The sequence below is a fragment of the Mandrillus leucophaeus genome, unplaced genomic scaffold (assembly GCF_000951045.1).
Source record: "Mandrillus leucophaeus isolate KB7577 unplaced genomic scaffold, Mleu.le_1.0 Scaffold82, whole genome shotgun sequence".
Lineage (NCBI taxonomy): Eukaryota > Metazoa > Chordata > Mammalia > Primates > Cercopithecidae > Mandrillus > Mandrillus leucophaeus.
In genome coordinates this window covers 2,465,410-2,472,423 of record NW_012108919.1, presented here as the reverse complement: position 1 = coordinate 2,472,423, position 7,014 = coordinate 2,465,410, and positions in this window count along the sequence as shown.

Genomic DNA, 7,014 nt, shown 5'->3' with positions numbered 1-7,014 from the left:
TGTATGCATATGTTAAAACATCATGTTGTACACCATAAAAATATATAATTTTTGTTACATTTATCAATTTAAAAAATTCAATATCTGTAAAGTCCTGGCTTAAGGACTTCTTCCTCAAGGACAGCTTCCCGAGCCCCCAGGCTACTTCAGTCCCCCTTATATACCTGTGCTTTTTCCTCTTTTGTGACATTGTTCACACCCTCTTGTAATTATCACCTCCTACTGCCTTTTCCATTAGAATGTAAGCTTCAGGAGAGCAAGAGCAGTGCCTGTATATCCAGGGTCTAGCATTGCACCTGGCATATAAAAGGTGTTCAAAAAATTCGTGTGGAATTAAATAAAAAGTTCATTTCTGGCTGGGCACGGTGGCTCACGCCTGTAATCCCAGCACTTTGGGAGGCTGAAGCGGGTGGATCACCTGAGGTCAGGGGTTCAAGGCCAGCCTGGCCAACATGGTGAAACCCCATTTCTACTAAAAATACAAAAATTAGTTGGGTATGGTGGTGGGTGCCTGTAATTCCAGTCACTTGGGAGGCTGAGGCAGGAGAATCACTTGAACGTAAGAGGCAGAGTGAGATTGCGCCATTGCACTCCAACCTGGGCAACAAGAGCGAAACTCTGTCTCGCAAAAAAAAAAGAAAAAAAAAAAAAGTTCATCTCTGTACCAACTTAGGACTTTCTGTAGACCATTAGTGGAAAATTGCAGTGTATGACACCTTCTCTTTGTCTCTCTTTCAGTCCAGTGCTTGCCAATCTGGGGACATTTGTGGTACCTCTGAGCAGCCAGGTCAGAGCTTACTCCTAGGAGCTGGGGGGCACACAGAATTCTAGTCACTTCCTCTATTGGTCCAAATTTTAAGTATTGATACATACAGAGAGTAAAGAGCTTAGTAGGGCCATGGACTTCTCAAAGCTGTGAGTTTTAGGGAGAGTAATTAGTGGGTAATTGGCAACTTATTTCTCTATCGCAAAGACTTCTTCCCATATAAAGCATATTCCCACAGGGAGTGTTTTGCTGTTCTTGACGGTGATGTCTGGCCAGTACTTACATCTCCATGGGGTCCCAAAAAGCAGGGCCTAAGTCTTATTTGTGCCTGTTATTCCCCTGATCTTTTACATCTGGTTTTATTAGAACTTTCCGTAAGTTTCTGAACCACTGCAAAACAGCAACTGTGCAGGCATGGTAGATGTGTTGGCACATGTCTGGTTGTTCGTGGGTACCGAGTCCTTGACAGTGGTTTTCTAGAAAAATGATGTGCTCCTTATCTATTTGCTAATTCCTTCCACATATCACAAGACTTTTCTGTAAATTCCCATCAGTCTTGACAAAGTTATCTTGTAGACCTATGTAGTGATTTTGATGGCTGCACAGAGCTGTTTGTCTTGTTCAGAACTAAATTAATAACACTACGATGGCACCTACTTTAGCACCAAACTTCTTAAACTCTCCTAATATACTAATCAGCATGTCAGCGAAATATATATATATATATATATTTTTCTGGATAAAGACAAGCCTGGTGAAATGGATTAGACATTCACATGGCATTGCATAATTCAGCATGCCAGTACGGTGCATATGATTTGCATTAATAGCCTGCACTGGAAGCTGCTGCTCATAGATTCCTCTCATTAGGTCGAATATGGAAGATTCCAGACTGTCAATCAATTACAGTAATTTCCTTTTCCATATTTATTCCATCACCATCATTGACAGCTACCATTAAGTGACATTAATACAATACAATATCATCTTGCATTTCTACAGAGCATCTCAGGGTGCCTAATAGTTCCTCTCCAGCCAAGAAATCATATTACAAAGGAAAAAGTACCCTCATTCTCCAGGTAGAAAATACACTGCCAACTCTCTTGGATAATGTGGGAGTTGCCCAAATCCCTGGGGATGCTCCTTACTTCTGGGCATGGGTGTTTATTTTTCTGTTGTCCAAAAATATCCAAGATTGTGACTCTACAGAGTGGAGTGGCTTAGTGGGCAGACTTTCCAAGACACGTACCTGATCACACTTTCCACCGATTTAGAACATGTTTACAAGGTAGGGCTGCCTTGTGGGGGAATTCACTTTCTTTCTTTCTTTCTTTCTTTTTTTTTTTTTTGAGACAGAGTCTTGCTCTGTCTTCCAGGCTGGAGTGCAGTGGCGGGATCTCCGCTGACTGCAAGCTCCGCTTCCCGGGTTCACGCCATTCTCCTGTCTCAGCCTCCCGAGTAGCTGGGACTACAGGTGCCCGCCACCACGCTTGGCTAATTTTTTTGTATTTTTAGTAGAGATGGGGTTTCACCGTGTTAGCCAGGATGGTCTTGATCTTCTGAATTCGTGATCTGCCCGCCTCGGCCTCCCAAAGTGCTGGGATTATACGCGTGAGCCACTGTGCCCGGCAAGAGTTCACTTTATTAGAAGGGCAGCAGTTGTTGCATGCCACTGCTTTGCAACAATTCCTCGCTCCAGGCCTCCATGGCCTTGCTGACTTGCCCCATCCCTTGAAATGCAATCAGCCACCTTGACTCCGTAGAATGCGGCAAAGCCCTTTTTTTTTTGCCAGACAGACTATTTGAATATGCTGTTGCCAGAGTTCCCATATTCACTCTTCCCCCTTCTCTCTCTCTTGTAATCAGGGATTATCAGAGTTTTGCCACACAGAAGTCATCTCTGTTGCCTGGATATCACTGAATAAGCATAGAGATTAATCTCTTGGTTGGTTTTGGGTGACATACCAGTAAGCTTTCCAGATAAAGTATAGAATACCCTGTTATATTTGAATTTCAGATAAACAATGAATTGTTTGCATATATTCACTAAATATTGCATAGGACATATAAAAATTATTCATCGTTTATCTGAGATTCAATTTTAACTGGGCATCCTGTATTTTTATTTGCTAAATCTGCCAGCCCTACCCATCAGGTGACTCAAAGGCCTAAGAATTCAGCCAACAAAGCTACTGAGATCCTAGGAGAAATCAAATCAAGACAATATGTCTACATTGAACCAAAGTATTTGCAGAGTGCTGTGCTCATAGCTGTGGGAGATGCAAAACAGTGTCAGACCTGGTGAGAAAACAGAAGAGGAGAGGAATGGCCACAGGCCAGAGAGAGACTGTGTGCTAGCACAAAAGCCTGGCTCAAGGACTCTAGAAAAGCAAAATGGCATTTAAAAAAAGATTGTTTCCAGTGGTTTTATCTCCAACCTTTTATGATGGCTTCTTGCAATGGGGGCTTCTGCTTCACAGTCCAAGAGAAGGCTGGAGAGGCTGGAAAACAAAGCTTTCTGACAAGGCAGGAGGCTTGTGGGCATAGCATGTGCCCTAGTCCTTTATTGCTGGGATAAAGCAAACAGTATCTTGATTGACAACTGAGGGAGAGTATGGCAGTAACAATTAATAGGCATTTGTGGGTTGGATGACTGACAATTTTTGAGCAGGAAGAGCATGGGGAAGGATATTTTAGCAAGACTATCTTGGAGGTGTTGCGGGAGAGAACATGAAGGATACAAATCCCTTTTACTAACTGGGGAAAAATCCACCATCTACCCTGATGTCTTGCACTGAACAGCACCTGACACTGCCATTCTTCCTCCTCCAATCACAACAACAACTTAGTGTCCAGTTGTTCAGGGACTTCAAACAACCATGGCTATGATAGCAAGTATTGTGGTGCCATTTCTTCCGAATACTGAGAGGATAATTACACATTATGTGGATGAGGCTGTAGAAAAAACAAGAGGACAGATTAATGGCAGAAAGTGAACAGCGTTGAGAAAAGTGAATTAGAAAATGGATTGGCTGGGAAAGTAGGGAGTCATTAAAACTTCTTTCTGATCAGTTAATCTTTGGGTGGATAGGGATAAGGAACAACCTGGAAGTCAGCCTCCACTGTGTGCCTTGAACTTTCATTCCTGTTATCTGTAAGGAAAACTTCATCCTTGTTTTAATGACTTTTCAAGCAGTTAAAAAACTTTGTCAAGAGTGTTGAGTGGCAGGGGCAGAGCCAGGATTGGAGGACAGGTCTTTCTTGCTCCAAGACGAGTTCTGGTTCCACCTCTGAAGGCTGCCCAGGCTCCCTGTGAAAAGGGGTCTGCAAACTACTCCTTCAGTCTCACAGAGGCACATGCTGATCCATTGATCACCCATTGCTGTCAGTTGTGTGTGCTGAATTCTATTTTGCTGTTTGGAATAAAAAGAAACTTACAATCTGGATTGGGGATGAAGGAAAATGAAGATCTAGTCTACCTTGGTGATAGAGTGTAATTGCAAAGGAATAAATATATGGACTCACATCAATTTTTCACTTCCTACAACGGCCAACCCTTCTGGAAAAAAACAGTATTTCAGGTACTGGCAATGAGATTATCTGGTGATTTGGTAAAAGAGTTAAGCATAACATTTTGCAGAAAGAAGAACTATCATCAGATGATAACCACAGGAAGAAGCAGCAGCAGAGCAAAGAAAATAACATATTATCTTTTTAAAGACACCTAGATTTGTTTCTGAGGAGGATGAGGAGGCTTTCGAGATACTGAGATGGGAAAAAGATATTAGAGCTGAGAATGATCTTTGTGATACTAAAAGTTACTTGAGGTTTGTGGTGGAGAATGAATGAGCTGACAGCCAAGTAATAAACCTTAGGCTCTCACACGTCTCCACAGAGCCTGTTTGGAAACCAGCAAAGAGTAAGTGACTCAAGTATTCTAAATTTTAGTAAAAGAAGAAGGTACTCATCTCACCGTCTCCCTCCCCCTCCCTCTTCCTTTGTGCTGTGTTATCCTCAGGTTCTTCTCATATTAAATAATTAATATTTAATAAAAGGGTCACTGCTACAGCTATGTTTTTGCCCTTGTGCCAATCTTGAAGCAGGACTCTATACGTCTGTGTTTTTCTCTCAAAGGAAATTCACTCTGAAAAAGTGAGAACGCAAACTTTACTGAACATTTTATAAGGAAGACCGAAGAGGGGATTTACACTTCGTAATGCCCAGAGTTTAATTTCCCAGATCACCATGAGAAGTCCCTCCCCAGTTCTATTCTCAGCTGTTGTTCTTTGGGTCTTTAAAATCTTCCACCACGTAGCTTCTCAAATTCTCTGTTTTAGAGAAATCTTCCCCTTCAGCCATGGTTCTTTTGCAGAAAAATTTCACTTCTTCTCACTTCTCTCAGTTGTTGGCACCAGCCCACCCACAGACGTGGAAGCCCAGCCTGCACTATGGGTTAGCAGAGGATTCCCCCTAAAAACTCACACTTTCCTTTGCAAGGCATTCATGAAACAACTGCTAAGAAAAATGAGATGTTTTTGTATTACCACAAGAACATAATTCATTGGGTAATGATACCTTGCAAAGTTTACCATATGCTTTGGGTTTCTTAATTTTTAGAATATTTGCTACCTTCTTATCCAAGCTTGGAGGCTGGGTTTGGTGGCAGTGGAGATAACTGAATTCTTGTCTAACCACATTTTCAGGATGACATCAGTTCTTCTCCCATTTTTAAGTGAATGCTTCCAAAGCATTCTGAATGGCTGTTTACCCAGTAGCTGAGAGAGAAACTGGGATTTTGGTTTTTTAACTTCTCCATCTGTGAGGAGTGGCCAGTCATCTTTATTCCTTCTCTTTATGTAGGGGCTACCCTCTTGGGGATTTGACAGTATTTCTTGTAAAGGCCATCAACTTGGGCTGCCACTGTGTGATAACAATTCCTTTATGCTCACACTGAATCTCAGATTCTGGCTGGGCGCTGTGGCTCATGCCTGTAATCCCAGCACTTCAGGAGACTGAGGCGGGCGAATCCCTTGAGCCCAGGAGTTCGAGACCAGACTGGGCAACATGACAAAACCTCATCTCTACAAAAATCTGCTGTGCATGGTGGCATAAGCTTATAGTCTTAGCTACTCGGTAGGCTGAGGTGGGAGGATTGCTTGAGTAATGGAGGTGGAGGTTGCAGTTAGCCAAGATCACGCCACTACACTCCAGCCTGGGCACAGAGTGAGACCCCTTCTCAAATAAATAAATAAATACTTTAAAAATCTCAGATTCTAAGATGTTAGAATTACTACTTTAATTTTAGGGTTTTAATATTATTGGTTGCTTATTCTCATGGGGACACCAGAGTCTGGTGATCCTGGTGGTCCCTAGCCCCGGGGGAATTAAAGATGTTTGCCCAAATGTTGGCTTATCAGCTTTTTTGCTCCCCTTTGGCACTTCAGCTTCCTGCAGCTTTGTGTAATTTGTGCCTTAATGGTGCTCATTATGATCATGGGGGTCTTTTGATGTGAAAATCAGGCTTGATGCAGACTTGATATGTATTGGGATATTTCAAAGATATTTGTTAAATGCATCTGGAAAGTTCAGGATGTCTGTTGTTGAGTTTCTAGACCTGTGCAGGGAACCCCTTTCCAGAGGTCATTGTGTTTTATATTTTGCTGCTCATTATTTTTCTTCCCTGAAGATCTGTTTTGTTTTGTCACTTTCCAAATCTGAGTGAACTCTTTTCTCCTTCCAACTCCCCTGCCTGTGATACTCTTTTATCCTGTCATCATTATTTTATCAGTAATTCTGCTCATGCCCAAGAATTTTGCTGCTTCTTCCTCAACTTACTGATTTCTGTGGCATGTCTTTTTTTCTCAGTATTTCTTCCTAGGTCGGACATTTCCCCCAGTCATCCTTCTTTCTCTTGCTTGATGCATGTCACATCCTAGGAAGCATCAGCTACTACATCTGCCCCCTCCTTTTCTCTTCCGTCCCCACCGGGCTTTCCTGGGGCTGCTCCTGCCACATTAACTCCATGTCTTGGGCTCACAGTGCTTCACTTCTATCCTTGTCATTCAGGGGTAACAGTTCAATGATCTTTCCCCTTCTCTGTCCACTGAGTTCATTTACAATTTACAATCCAAACAGTTTCTGGTTGTCAACTTGCCTGACTGTAATCTCTAATATTTACCCTGCAGTCCCTTCCTCCAAATCTTTCCTGTCATCTTTCATCTCTGGAGTTGTCAATATCCATCTCAAGT